Here is a 15,190-nt window from a genome sequence, read left to right on the forward strand (position 1 = left end):
AGCTGCATGTGTTTCAATGATCACAGGATCTTCTCCTTCCCAGAGGCTAGTGAAGATTAGAAAGAAAAAAAAAAGCACTCGTGATGAAATGTTCTCTGAGCTCATGCTGTCCTCCCACACTGACAGAGCACAGACGAATGCTTGGAGGCAGACAATGTCAGAGTGCAGAAAAGCACAAAATGACCGGGAGGAGAGGTGGTGGGCTGAAGAGAGTAAGTGGCGGGCTGAAGAGAGTAAGAGGTGGGCTGAAGACAGGGCTGAAGCTCAAATATGGTGGCAGCATGATGAGAGGAGGCAGGATTCAATGCTGAGGCTGCTGGAGGACCAAACCAGTATGCTCCAGCGTATGGTGGAGCTGCAGGAAAGGCAGCAGGAGAACAGACAGCCACTACAGCCCCTGTGTAACCAACCGCCCTCCTCCCCAAGTTCCATAGCTTCCACACCCAGACGCCCAAGAACGCGGTGGGGGGACCACCGGCCAACCAGCCACTCCGCCACAGAGGATTTCCCAAAAAAAGAAGGCTAGCATTCAATAAATTTTAAAGCTGTAAACTTTTAAAGTGCTGTGTGGCATTTTTCTTCCCTCCTCCACCACCCCTCCTGGGCTACCTCGGTAGTCATCCCCCTATTTGTGTGATGAATGAATAAAGAATGCATGAATGTGAAGCAACAATGACTTTATTGCCTCTGCAAGCAATGATTAAAGGGGGGGGGGTGGTTAGCTTGCAGGGAAGAAGAGTGAACCAAGGGGCGGGGGGTTTCATCAAGGAGAAACAAAGAGAACTTTCACACCGTAGCCTGGCCAGTCATGAAACTGGTTTTCAAAGCTTCTCTGATGCGTACTGCGCCCTCCTGTGCTCTTCTAACCGCCCTGGTGCCTGGCTGCGCGTAACCAGCAGCCAGGCGATTTGTCTCGACCTCCCACCCTGCCATAAATGTCTCCCCCTTGCTCTCACAGATATTGTGGAGCACACAGCAAGCAGTAATAACCTTGGGAATATTGGTTTCGCTGAGGTCTAAGCGAGTCAGTAAACTGCGCCAGCGCGCCTTTAAACGTCCAAATGCACATTCTACCACCATTCTGCACTTGCTCAGCCTGTAGTTGAACAGCTCCTGACTACTGTCCAGGCTGCCTGTGTACGGCTCCATGAGCCATGGCATTAAGGGGTAGGCTGGGTCCCCAAGGATACATATAGGCATTTCAACGTCCCCAAGAGTTATTTTCTGGTCTGGGAATAAAGTCCCTTCCTGCAGCTTTTGAAACAGACCAGAGTTCCTGAAGATGCGAGCATCATGTACCTGTCCCGGCCATCTCACGATGTTGGTGAAACGTCCCTTGTGATCCACCAGAGCTTGCAGCACTATTGAAAAGTACCCCTTGCGGTTTATGTACTCGGCGGCCTGGTGCTCCGGTGCCAAGATAGGGATATGGGTTCCGTCTATGGCCCCACCACAGTTAGGGAATCCCATTGCAGCAAAGCCATCCACTATGACCTGCACATTTCCCAGGGTCACTACCCTTGATATCAGCAGATCTTTGATTGCATGAGCTACTTGCATCACAGCAGCCCCCACAGTAGATTTGCCCACTCCAAATTGATTCCCAACTGACCGGTACCTGTCTGGCGTTGCAAGCTTCCACAGGGCTATCGCCACTCGCTTCTCAACTGTGAGGGCTGCTCTCATCTTGGTATTCATGCGCTTCAGGGCAGGGGAAAGCAAGTCACAAAGTTCCATGAAAGTGCCCTTACGCATGCGAAAGTTTCGCAGCCACTGGGAATCGTCCCAGACCTGCAACAGTATGCGGTCCCACCAGTCTGTGCTTGTTTCCCAGAATCGGCATTCCACGGCATGAACCTGCCCCATTAGCACCATGATGCATGCATTGGCAGGGCCCATGCTTTCAGAGAAATCTGTGTCCATGTCCTGCTCACTCACGTGACCGCGCTGACGTCACCTCCTCGCCCGGTATCGCTCTGCCAGGTTTTGGTGCTGCATATACTGCTGGATAATGCGTGTGGTGTTTAATGTGCTCCTAATTGCCAAAGTGAGCTGAGCAGCCTCCATGCTTGCCTTGGTATGGCGTCCGCACAGAAAAAAGGCGCGGAACGATTGTCTGCCGTTGCTCTGACGGAGGGAGGGGCGACTGACGACACGGCTTACAGGTTTGGCTTCAAGGAGCTAAAATCAACAAAGGGGGTGGCTTTACATCAAGGAGTATTTCAGACAGGACTTCACGGAGGGTTCCAATAAGAAATGGTGCACCTAAGTTATTGTTCTTATTGGAACAAGGAGGTTAGCCTGGCCTCTGATTGATACATGGCTAGATTTACCTCGCTGCACCTTCTCTGTGAGTGACTGCAGTGTGACTTAGAGGAATGAGTCCCCTAGACAGGGGAGAGGGGGAAGCAAATGAGTACAAAACAAATCTGGTCTATTTCTTGTTTTGATCCACTCCATCTATCTTTTACATCTTTGGCTGGCAGCAGACGGTGCAGAAGGACTGCAATGCCATCCACATCTCATGGCTGCCTGGCAGAAGATGATGCAGTAGGACTGCTAGCAATCCGTATTGCCTGCCTGCTTACCATAAGACGGTTCAATAGGACTGACTGCAGGACTAAAGAGAATGACCTGGTCAAGTCACTCCAAATTTAGTCCCTGCGCCCATGTCTGCCCAGGCGCTCCTGGCCGACGTGGCCAGAAGCACCTCGGACATGACGAGGACGGCTACCAGTCGTATTGCACCGTCTGCTGCCACAAGGCAAGGGGTTGATGCTGCTGTGTAGCAATGCCGTACCACGTCTGCCAGCACCCAGGAGACATAGGGTGACGGTTACCTGAGGGGGCTCCATGCTTGCCGTGGTATGGCGTCTGCACAGGTAACTCAGGAAAAAAGGCGCGAAACGATTGTCTGCCCTTGCTTTCACCAGGGGAGGGAGGGAGGGAACGGGGGCCTGACGATATGTACCCAGAACCACCCGCGACAATGTTTTAGCCCCATCAGGCATTGGGATCTCAACCCAGAATTCCAATGGACAGCGGAGACTGCGGGAACTGTGGGATAGCTACCCACAGTGCAACGCTCCGGAAGCCGACGCTTGCCTCGGTCCTGTGGAAGCGCTCCGCCAAGTGAATGCTCTTAGAGCGTTTTCTGTGGGGACACGCACACTCGAATATATAAAACCGATTTCTAAAAAACCGACTTCTATACATTCGACCTAATTCCGTAGTGTGGACATACCCACAGAGACGCAGCCCAGGGAGAGCAGACCCTGGGCTGGGAGCCGGCCTGCAGCCACAGAGCCAGCGGGGCCGGAGAAGCAGCCCCGGGGGCTGGAGGCAGAGCAGGAGCAGCCATGCTGAGGCAGGGTGGAGCCGGAGCTCGAACAGTGGGGCTGGGGCTGGAGCTGGGTGCGGAGAGCAACTGGGGCCAGCCAAGGGGGAACCCTGGGCAAAGGGCCCAGGGCAGAAAGACACCCCCAGCCAAGGGTCCTGGCAGGCCAGACTGGGAAGGGGATCTGAACCCGGTGGGGGGCTGATGCTGGGAAGAAGGGTCCCACCACCCAAAGCCCGGAGGTGTGTGGCCACCACCAGAGCAAGTGTCCGACCCACAGCATCCCTGCTGCACAGCCAGGGCCGGAGAAGGAGGCCTGGGACCTACAAGGAACCGAGTGTGAACTGCCCTGACGTCCAGAGAAACTGTTTGTGATGTTCCCTGCCACAGAGCGGGGTGACAGGTTTTCCTTTAACCTTTCCCATTTTTCCTTATTCTTTTTTAAATTCATTGTTGATTAAATAACTTGTATTTGCTTTAAATGGTATGTAATGATCAGTGGGTCAGGGTAGTGTCCAGTGCAGAGAGAGCATCCCGGAGTGGGGACACTCTAGCCCCTGTCCTAAGTGACCACAGCAGAGCTGAGGGTCGAGCCCCCCAGGAATCCTGGGCCCAGCCTTGTTGGGGTTACGAGGACTCGGCCAGACAGGAGAGTGGAAGGGGAGTTCTCAAGGGCAGGGAGGCCACTGGGTAAAGGAAGTGGGAGCGAGGACTCGGATCCTTCCACTAGCCCATTTCTCAGGGGTCGTGCAGAAGCCAGGAAAGTTCCCCACAAGAGCGGGACCATTCCCCTGCTTACACTAGGGCTCCGGATGCAGGAGTCAGACTGTCCCGTCCTGTCTGTCTGTGCAGCGCTGGGCACAGGGCGCTGGGGTCCTTCTTACACTTTTGGACCCCTGGGAGGAATGAACAGCTCCCTGCAGTGACTGTATTTTCTCACACAAGAACTGAGGGCCCGGTTATTGTCAAGTGATATGCGGGGTGGGGGGAGAACTCATATTTGGAGCCCCGTCCCATGCGCAAAAGGGCCATGCAACATACTGTCAGTAGGGTCGGTGTTTGGGGAGGGGTCGTGTCCCAGGGATCCTTTGGGCTAGGACAGCCACTGGAGAGGGAAGATTTCCCATCACGCTGGGAGGGATTTGGGACGGAAGGCCCTTTCCCTTCCCAGCAGTGACCGGCTACATTGAAATGATCTATGACACTAGGGACGTGATCTGAGCAAGCCTGGCTCTTGCTTTTTAACAGGTCTGGGGGTCCGCCTGTGGGTGCAGGTGGGAGAAGCTGTGGGGAAGTCTGAGGACAGAGTTAAGGTTTTCCAGCTGAGTCTCCCTGAGATTAGTCTGCCGAGAGCGGCGTGCCTGGGACTCTTTCTTTAGGGGAGAGTTGAGGGAGGGTTCAGGGAGCGCTGAAGGGAGATTTATTAATCACGATTGATATTCACACTCCTATATCCAGTCACACTCCACTTCCCATTTATGCTAGAATTGTCGACTAAGTGGGATAAAGAGTGGTCTTATGGTCTGTGTTTGTACCGTACCTTGGACAAGGGGATCCCAGACCATGACTGGAGACCGTAAGCCCTAGGACCACAACCACCAGCTACTCCACTGCCACTAATAAGTAAGAAGAAGAAGAAGAAGAAGAAGGAAAAGTAATAAATTGTAGACAGTAACTGTCTCCTTTTTATGCTGAAAGTTCTGCTGTGTCATGAAGGCTTTCAAAATCCCCTCCTCCCGATGGAATACCAAGGGACAACAATAATAAATATTTGCTTTCCCACCTATGTTCCTGTATCTATTACCTTTCACACTGACACTCAAATTGTCATTCCCATCACAATTCAGAGTCACTCCTGTTACCATTAATATTCCCACACCCATTCACACACGTCCTTAATAAGTGACCCTGGGGCCAACTGACAGTCTCCGCTGGGTTATTTTTTGAATCAGAAAGAGTTGCCTCAGTCTATTAGTTTCCTTTCAAAATCCCGGCACGGACACTATGGAGCGATGGGCAACAAGAGGGAATATTGTCTGGGAATTAGAGACATAAAACCAGACTTCATTCCTGGCCTGGTGACCCTTCCCATTCCTGCGCCCAGTGGGGTCTTGTTTATAGATCTGCAGCCCCGATGCGGCCCATGGGATAAGGGGGAATCCGCAGCTGGTGTTTCTGTATGATCATTTATAGGTTTCGGTTCACTTCGTGCCTTGCACAGTAATACCGGGCGGTGTCCTCGGGCTTCAGGCTGTTCATTTGCAAATAAACCGTGTTGTTGGGATTGTCCCTGGAGATGGTGAATCGCCCTTTGACAGAATCATAGGGGTGACTTGAATTTCCGAGACCCACTCCAGTCCCTTCCCAGGGGCCAGATGGGTCCAATCCATGAGATGGCTGCTGAAGGTGAACCTGGAGGCTTTGCAGGAGAGGCAGAGAGAGTATCCGGGCTTTTTCACATACCTTCCGGACTCCACCAGCTGGACGTGGGACCGGACACCTGCTCATAAATCATCTGAGTACTCACAGCAACGATAGACTCTTCCTTTGCCGCTGCAATGCGTTTAGGGGGAGAAATTACCTTAGATAGAAATTATTAGATATTAGATTATTATTAATAATAATTATTAATAATTATTAATTATTAGATAGATCGGAGCTGCTGTACTGGTTCAGACTAATGGTCTCTCTTGCCCAGGATCCTGTCTCTATCAGTGGCCGGGACCAGATCTTCAGGCAGAGTGAACAGAACAGGGACATTTCGAGCGATCCACCCCCATCTTCCGCTCCCCGCTTCTGGCATCAAAGATTTAGGGTCCCTCGAGCATTGGGTTGTGTCCCTGGCACTATTGGCTATTAGCCATAGATCCTCCATGAATGTTTCCAGTTCTTTTTTTGTACTTCTGGCCACCACAAACAAACCAACATCTTATGGCGATGAGTGTCCCTAGTTAATTGTTTATTTTGTGGGGAAAAAAGTATTTAGTGTTGCTCCTATTAACACCCCTTTTCTTTCTCTATTATAAAAGTAAATACATTTCTCTTTGTTCTCTCCCCTTCAACATGTAACGTAAATGGCCAGAGTGCCCCATGCCTGGATACTCATATTGCTGCACCTCTACCGGGATTTATAACCAGAAGGTGCTGACCGCCCAACTTCTCAAAATCGAGTCTCTTCTAAGTTGCCTCAAAAGGGGCAAAGGAAAACCCAGGGATATTAAATAACTAGTCCCCTTTAAAAAGCTCATCCTACGTGCACAGTAGGAAACTTGGTGTTGCAATGACAGAGGCCCCAGTATTGTATGCTAAGGAAGATATCTGAATTTCCCAAGGCTTTGATCAAGTGGCAGGCAGTGTCATGTGTTAAAGGTACAGTCACTCAATCCTTGCCAAACACGCTAGTACGTCACTCTCCTCCATGAGCTCCATGCTGGGAACTGGAGTCCATCAGAAGTTGAATTGATCAGTCCCTTAGGAAAAGGAGGAGACGCGAATGCGGCTACTCACCTCCCCTGCTTCAAACCCCTCATTCCCCAGCCCCTGAAGCTCTGGCACTGTGAAGCCGCGGCCTGGTGGGTTCAAGCAGTGAAGCAGTTCTTTACCCTTTCCCCAAATACACAAACCAGGGGTCATCCGATGAAATTAATAGCCAGCTGAGTTAATACAAACAAGGGGGAGTGAATGAAACTGATTATGAAACTACACCAGTCTGCAACTATTAATAGCCTGGGAGACTTTCTCTGGGCTGCTCTCATCGCCTGTCCCTTGCAGTCGGTGGCTGCTGTTACTGCAGGGGAAGGTTTCTGTCTGAGCTCAGACTCACTTCCCCGCACTGTGTCTCTGGCGCAGTAATACGCGGCGGTGTCCTCCGCTCTCAGTTTCTGCATGTGCAGGCAGAAGTCGGTGCTGTCCTTGGGGGCTGTAATCGGCCCTGGACGGAGGAGGCCTAGTACTTGCTGTTCCCCTCGTGGTGATACAGCGCCAGCCACTCCAGCCCCTTTCCCGGCTCCTGTCTGATCCAGCCCATGCAGGTGCTGCTACGATATGAACTGGGTCCCACAGGATCCCGGGAAGGGACTGGAGTCACATCCCTCCAGATGTAAGGGCTGAACTACTGTCTGTTGAAGGGAACGTAAAGACCCACTGTTGGCTTTAGCGGACTGTGGGTCAGGCCGTTAGACAGAAGAGTAGCCGGCTAGGGACCAGGGCACCATCATGGGAAAATCTGTGTTTGTATGGATGGCAGAGGTGTCTGGGACCTAGTGTCTCCTTTCAAGACAGTGTTAGAACTATTGTTGCGTTTTGTTATTTTTCAAAGGAAGCTGAGAGCCTTTGTACCTATTTCCCAACAAACTGCAAGAGGATTTTAGGCACCTTTGAAATCCAAGTCCTAGTTATGACACCTTGAACAATCGATTCCCCAAATATTCCTCTTCTGCAGTGTGCATTTTTACTCTACTGACAGATAGGTTCCACATTCAAATATGTGAATATTCAAGACTCCCCAGTTTTTATGGACACATGATCGTAGATGGATAGACAGATCTGATAGCCGATGACAGATATTTTTGCCCTGTCTCTAGATCCTGTTCTGGTGCCTTGTGCTGGATTGTTTGGGGGAGTGCTTCCCCCAAGCGGCGCACAAGAGAAGCACAATTCTGCAGCTTGCGTTTTTGTATTAGCAGTATCTGCATTCCCCTCACTATGGGCCCGTGTGACGAAGTGGGACTGTTCTTAACGTTTCCTCTGAATAGTGTAGGGGTGCCTCAGTTTCCCCTATGCAGTTCTTAAGTATCTAGGTGGTGGGATAAGGGTGGATGATCATTGCAGAGCCCTAGAGGGCTGGTGTGGGCATGGGGAGCAGTTCCAGAGCATCGCCCAGGGACTCCGTGGCAACTGGTGAGAGCGGTGGGATGTACTGCACCCCGTGGATTGCACTTCCTGCAGTAAGTGACGGGGAGCAGTAAAACGAAGGGGGACTGACAAGGACCAGACGTGCTGAAGGCTCAGAGAGGAGCAATTTTAGGGGGCGGTTAACCCCTGGGAGTGTGTGACCAGCACGAAGGACTGTGCAGTGTTGGGGTCCCCCTGCGGACTGCAGTGAGCAGTCTCAGGGGCGGAGGAGCCTGCGGCTTGGCCCTGGGAGAGAGAAGGACTTTTGCAGTAACGGGGTTCCCCGGGTGATTGCAGAGAGCAGTCCCAGGGGGAGGAGTCTGCAGCTCAACCCTGGCAAAGAGGGGGTGACCTCGAGAAGGGCTGGCACGCTAGGGGTTCTCCCTGGAAACCGTGGGGAGCTGAGAGCACACAGGCCTGTGAGTCTACAACAACTTGGGAAGAGCGGAGTGAGGGCCTGTCACCGTCTCCTTAAGAAGGACATTGTAACCCTGTGCAGAAAGAGAGGGTTGAGCATTGGAAAGTTCACCAAAGCACAGTCTAGTCAGCAGGGTGGGAAGGCGAGGAGAGTAGAAGATGAGTGTCCCTGGACCTTACCTGTTACCTGGGTGGAGAATTGGGACAGTGAAGGGAACGTGCCCGTGTCTGTCAGGGGTGTTGACTTGCCTGTGGAGGGAGCTACCCTGATCTCCAAGCAGTTGTTTGTGACCAGCCTTGTGTGCTGGGACAAGGGGAATGAGATCCCAAGCTGGGTGTCTGGGAAAGGAAAAAGTGTGTCTGGCTCTTCTTTGTCTGTGGAGCAGACAGAAGGGGCCTTGCAGCCTGTGAGGGTTGAGGGTTGTGCAGTTGTCTCAGAGCTGGTTCTGGATTCAGCTAAAGCCCAGGAAGGGAAGGGTCCTAAGTTTGTGTCTGCTCGGGAGAATGGCCCTGTAACTAGGTCGCATCCAGTTAGTGTCTATGTGAAATCCCAGAGAGCAGACAATTCTGGTGCTTGTATTTTGCCTGTTGCTAGTGTGTTGTTGGGAAAGGGTGGAACAACTCTGTCTACTCAGGGTGAGATCCTAGCCAGGGCACAAGGAGAGCAGAAAGGTGATTTGATTGTGTTACCTACTGAGGGCGTGGAAACCTGTAGCAAGAAGGAAAAGATTCCTGAACTTGTTTGTGGCAAAGGGAAGGAGAATGTGTCTGACCTTTTCTCTAGGAAGTCTGTAAGTTTGCCTGAAAGGGGATTGTGGAGGAATCAGCCGGATGGGCCAGAGGTAATTCTGGATGTAAGGGAGACCCAGAAAGAGTCTGTTGTTGCTCAGGAAAGTGTTCCTCTAGAGCAAGCCCTCGGTGAAGAGGGTAAGAGCAGAATTTCTGTGAGGGGTGAATTGTTGTCTAGAAAAGCCCTACAGAAAGGAATCCTCATGGAGTCTTTGCAAGCAGTTTACTGCAACTGAAGGGTGTGAAAGTGATTTAATCAAGAAAGTTTCAGTTCCTAACAGCCAGAAATTTTCTGTTGTGAATGGATCCACTGACTTTCCTGTTGAAAGATCCAGTGTGGATAGCTTTGAGAAGGTCTCAGATGAAGTGAAAGCTGTTAAGAAAGTTAAACAGTCCAGCTTGTTGGGGAGAAGACCCAATCCCAGTTTGACCCCCTGGGGTTTTGGGGTGGCCAAAGGGCACGGGATGCATAAACCTTCCCACATGCGGCCTGCGAGTGCTATTGAACACCCCCGACCTAAAGGAGGGCGTGAAACTGGAAGGGCCTGGTGTAACACCCACCAAGGAATGGGAGAGATGCTGGGGCATCCATGGGAACATTGATGGCTTCGAACTTCCCCAGGTCACCAGCTAAAGTGACCCTGCTCAGTTCGATCTCGAAGGGGGGAGAGATGTGACGAAGTGGGACTGTTCTTAATGTTTCCTTTGAATAGTGTGGGGGTGTCTCAGTTTCCCCTAGGCAGTTCTTAAGTATCTAGGGGGTGGGGTAAGGGTGTATGATCCTTGCAGAGCCCTAGAGGGCAGGTGTGTGCAGGGGTCTGGACACAGAGAATGGCCGACACCCTGTTTCCTGGCATCTCATGGCCTGGGCCCTTTCCCCCTTCGAGGTGAGAGCTAAAGGGTTGGAGAATAAAGGAATCAGGTGACCTCCTGGCCGGGAAAAGGACAAAGCCCGGAGGAGGAGGGGCTGGAGCGAGTTTCAGTTTGGGGCTGGCTGGGACATGGAGTGAAGGGCAGACGAGGTTGTCTGGCTCACTGCCCCCCAAAATGGACCCAGCTGAGGGGTCCTGTTCTCTGCACCTACAAGCTCTGTGTTAGACCATGTTCCTGTCGTCTAAGAAACCTTCTGTTTTACTGGCTGGCTGAGAGTCACGTCTGACTGCGGAGTTGGGGGGCAGGACCCCCTGGCTTCCCCAGGAGCCCTGCTTGAGTGGACTCGCTGTGGGAAGCGCAGGGAGGGGCAGAGGAGGCTGAATGCTCCGAGGTCAGACCCAGGAAGGTGGAGCCGGGGGAGCTGTGTGTCCTGCAGACAGGCTGCTCCCCGAGAGGAGACTCCCCCAGAGTCCTGCCTGGCTTCGCGGGGAGCCGTTCCAGAGCATCGCCCGGGGACGCCGTGACACCCCGTCCTCACTGGCAAGCGTCTGCGCAGTAAAGCGGCGTTCTGCGCCGTCGCTCCCGAGGTGCACACGGCCAAGCCACTTCGTGCGCAGAACCTGCCCGTTGTAGGGCTTTAAAAAAAGCCACCCCGACAAGAGGCGTCGAGCTTCCTGCTACAGAGCCGCGATGCCGGCGTAGACACCCTGGTCGACGACAGCGCTGCGACCGGCCTCCGGGAGGTGTCCCCCGATGCCCGTTCTCACCTCTCTGTGGTCAGCGGTTTGAAATCTACTGCCCTGCCCTCAGGTGACCATCAGCCCCAGCCCGTACGTTCCTTTGCAAATTTGAAAGTCCCCTTCCTATTGCTCGGTGACGCGTGCAGTGGTCCTAGTGCATCTGTCCAGGTGGCCCTGCCTGCTCCAGGCACCAGGCGATGCCCGGCTTGCAGCAATGCCGAGCTGCTGGACCTTGGGGAGAGGAGGCTGTGCAGTCCCAGCTGCGTGCCAGCCGGAGGAACTATGATACCCAGGGACAGATTTCACGCTGCAGGAGAGAAAGGGGCCATGGCCGGGACACACTGCCGTGCAGGGTCACAGGGAAGGAGCTGCGGAACGCCCACCACAGGGCGCGGGAGGCAAACCACCAGTCCGGTGCTGTGCCCACCAGCTGCCGGTTCTACAAAGAGCTGGACGCGATGCTCGGTGGCGACCCCACCTCCACTGCGAAGGCCCCTGTGGATACTTCGTCGGCTCACGTGCCAGTCGAGAGTGGACTGAGCCAGGAGGAGGAAATCTCGGAGGAAGACGGGGAGGAGGACCCAGAGGCAGAGGATGACTCGGAGACCAGAGAAGCAGGCAGTCAGGAGCTCTTTTCTACCCCGGAGCAGCCTAGCCGGTCACAGCAGTCGGAGCTTGGCAAAGCACAAACAGGAGAGGAGTCCTCTGGTAAGTGGACCTGATTTGGGGAATTGCTGAAGCGAGTTGCTGGGGGCAGGAGGGTTGCAGAACACAGGCTTGTCTCCCATTGCAGACGTGCACCACGATGTGACCCCACCACGGAGTGCTTGTTTCCCGAGCCCCACAGCGGCGTTCCACTGTGGTCAGCACCTCCGTGAATGCCACAAGCAATCTCCTGTCGTAGCTCCTATGCGTGGCGAGATCAGTGTCGCACTCCTCTTGCCTTGGTAGTTTCAGGAATCACTCCACTGCCTCTCGTGACGTGTTGGTCAGTGTGAACAGCATTCTTGTCAGCAGCTCGGGGTCCACGTCTGCAGCCCGAAGAGGCAGGGCGTGCAGTACACAAACTGCTGAAAATTGGCACCAAATGCGGATGGAAGCACAGGGATTGCTGGGATGCGAAGCAATGCATCATGGGGCGTTGGGACAGGACCCAGGACGCGCCGTGACCCCTTCCGCCTTCCCACAAGTCTTAGCGGCAGAAGAGAAAGAGGTGCTCTGTGGGATAGCTGCCCAGAGTGCACCGCTCCGAATAGCCGACGCTGTAACTTTGCCAGTGTAGACGTGCCCTTAGAAACTCCCGGAGTACAAGGTCAAGTAGGTTTAGCTTTTTGTAGCCATGGGAGAGCTGACAGTGACAATTGGCTGATCGCTAATGTAGGATGGGAATGTCACAGAAGACTTTGGGAAGTCCTGGGCCAAAGCTCATTCAGTCACAGCCACCAACTCCACCAGCCCTTTAGAGGCAACTTAAACGTGGCACTGAGAGTCTGTTTCCTACAGCTCAGTTTAGATCAATTCATAGACTCTTAAGGCCAGAAGGGACCATTGTGATCATCTCATCTGACCTCCTGGATCGCACAGGCCGGAGAACTGCCCCAAAACTGCCCCTAGAGGAGAGCTGTTGGAAAACCAACTAATCTGGATTTAAATATTGCCAGTGTGGGTAAACTGTCCCGATTACTCTCATGGTTCAAAATTACACTCCATTTCCAGTCTGAGTTTGTTTAACTTCAACTTCCAGCCACTGGAGCTTGTTAGACCTTCCTGTGGTAGATCAAAGAGCCCACGATTAAATATTTTGTCTGCCATATAGGTACTTATAGACTAGGATTAAGTCACCCCTTAACCTTCTCTTTGTTAAGCTAAACAACCAAGCTTGAGCTCCTGGAGTGTCTCACTATAAGGCAGGTTTTCTAACCCTTTAATCATTCTTGTGGCTCTTCTCTGTCCCCTCTGAAATTTACCAACATCCTTCTTGAACTGTGGACACCAGAACTGGACACAGGATTTCAGCACCGGTCCCACCAGTGGCAAATAAAGAAGTAAAATAACCCGAAGAACTCTGTGTAAGCTTGAAAGCTCGCCTCTCTCCCCAGCAGAAGTTAGTCCAGTAAAAGATACTGTGACGATGTGACGCAGCGGGGACAGGGGAGTGTTGACCTGGGAATGTGCCCTGGGGATGGGAGACCTGAGAGCCTGTCCCCTGAGCCAGGAGGGGGAGGGGGAGGTGACACCTCTGCCCAGGAATGTGAACAGAGGCTGCAGCAGGGAACCTGCTGGGGGGGCTTAGTTTCAGTTTGGGGCTGGGTGGAGGAACGCAGGGAACCACAGGGCTAAGCTCCCTGCTCCCCCAGAAGGACTTGACTGAGGGGTCCTGGTTGTACCCACAAGCTCTGTTGTGGACTGTGTTCCTGTTGTCCAATAAACCTTCTGTTTCACTGGCTGGCTGAGAGTCTCAGTGAATCCCAGGAAGAGGGGTGCAGGGCCTGGACTCCCCCACACTTCGTGACAGATACTACCTCACCCGCCTTGTCATAGCTGGATGGATTCAGTTCAAGGGGAAGGAGCTTTTGTTTTAGTAGGGCTGTGATTGCTGGGAGAACTGCCTGCTGCTCAGAATTTTCCCTAGGTGAAAAGTGGCGACCACACTTCTCAAAGAGAAAAGTGCTCCTGTCCCTCTCCAGGGCTTTGCATTCGAGCAGGGTGGAACACGTGTGTGTCCCCGTCCTGGCTGGAGCCCTGCTCTGTGTCCCCCTGCATGCCTGTCCCTGCTGGAGGGGATGAGGCCTGCTCTGTCGGGGAGGCACTGCCCTCTGCTGCATGAAATCCGTCCATCTCAGTTCACTGACTCAGACTTCATTGGAGTGACAAGTTCTGCGAGTGATGCCACAGGGTAACAGATACACAGATCCTCGGGTCCCTGTGAGAGACAGGTGTGAGCCCAGGTGGGGCTACACACTGGATCCTTGGATGCATTTATCAGCAGCATCTCTCCAAACCGCTGTGTCTATAAAACATCTCACCAGCTCTGTGTGTGCGTGTGATCTGAGCACACAGACAGAAAGCTGAGCTGACAGTTTGGTTTCTTCATAGTTGTTGCCTTGCACCGGACACACGCAGCGGTCTCTGGTCAGGAACAGCCGTTTAGCCGCTGCACAGGGCTGATTCAGCCGATGCAGAAATGCCTCCCCTGCTCAGGTGGGGCCCAACTGGTGTTTACCAGCTGTACATCGCTGGTGCGCAGGGCTCAGTCACCCAGTCCCGTGTAGGAATGCAGCTGCCTCTGGGGTGCGACATGGCTGCTATGTCACAGCTGCAGAGCCAAGCTTACCCCAGTGCTTACAAAAACGCCGTGAGCTTTTCAGTGTGAACACAGAACAGAGAACTGGGTGGCTTTTTAAGGCCCCACGTGGTACTCAGTCAAGTAAGTCCCCATTAAACCTTTCGATCCATTGTGATTTTTTTATTCTCACTTCTACAATTTCTGTTGCATTTTTCCTACATTGAATCATTTTGTTCCTTCTATTTAAGCAAAGAAAATAATTCCAAGGAATATTTTTGTATTAAAGTAGCAACAGAGTCTGAGACCCCCTTGTGCCGGGTGCTGCCCAGACACAGCAAGAGACAGTCCCTGCGCCAGCGGGGATCAGGGCCCCATTGTGCTGGGTGCTGCAGAACCAGTGTCAGTCTGTGTCCCATGTTAAAGATGGGAAACTGAGGCACCGAGTGATGCAGTGGCTTGCTGAGGGCAACACGGGGATTCTGTGCCACAGGCATGACTTGAACTCAGCTCTTCTGCGTCCTCATTTAGGCACAGGCCAGCCTTGCTCTCCAGGTGACTGAATGGAACATCGATCTCCTCCGGGCCCTGCCCTAGTCTCCCCAAAACAGCTCTCTCTAGAAGCACCCCGCTCTGTCCTGGCCCCAGGCCAACTCACTGGGCCGCTTTTATTTTTTAGGTTTCAGAGTAACAGCCGTGTTAGTCTGTATTCGCAAAAAGAAAAGGAGTACTTGTGGCACCTTAGAGACTAACCAATTTATTAGAGCATAAGCTTTCGTGAGCTACAGCTCACTTCCTCAGATGCATATCGTGGAAACTGCAGCAGGCTTTATATATACACAGAGAATATGAAACAAT

The sequence above is a fragment of the Lepidochelys kempii genome, chromosome 24, assembly GCF_965140285.1.
Source record: "Lepidochelys kempii isolate rLepKem1 chromosome 24, rLepKem1.hap1, whole genome shotgun sequence".
Lineage (NCBI taxonomy): Eukaryota > Metazoa > Chordata > Testudines > Cheloniidae > Lepidochelys > Lepidochelys kempii.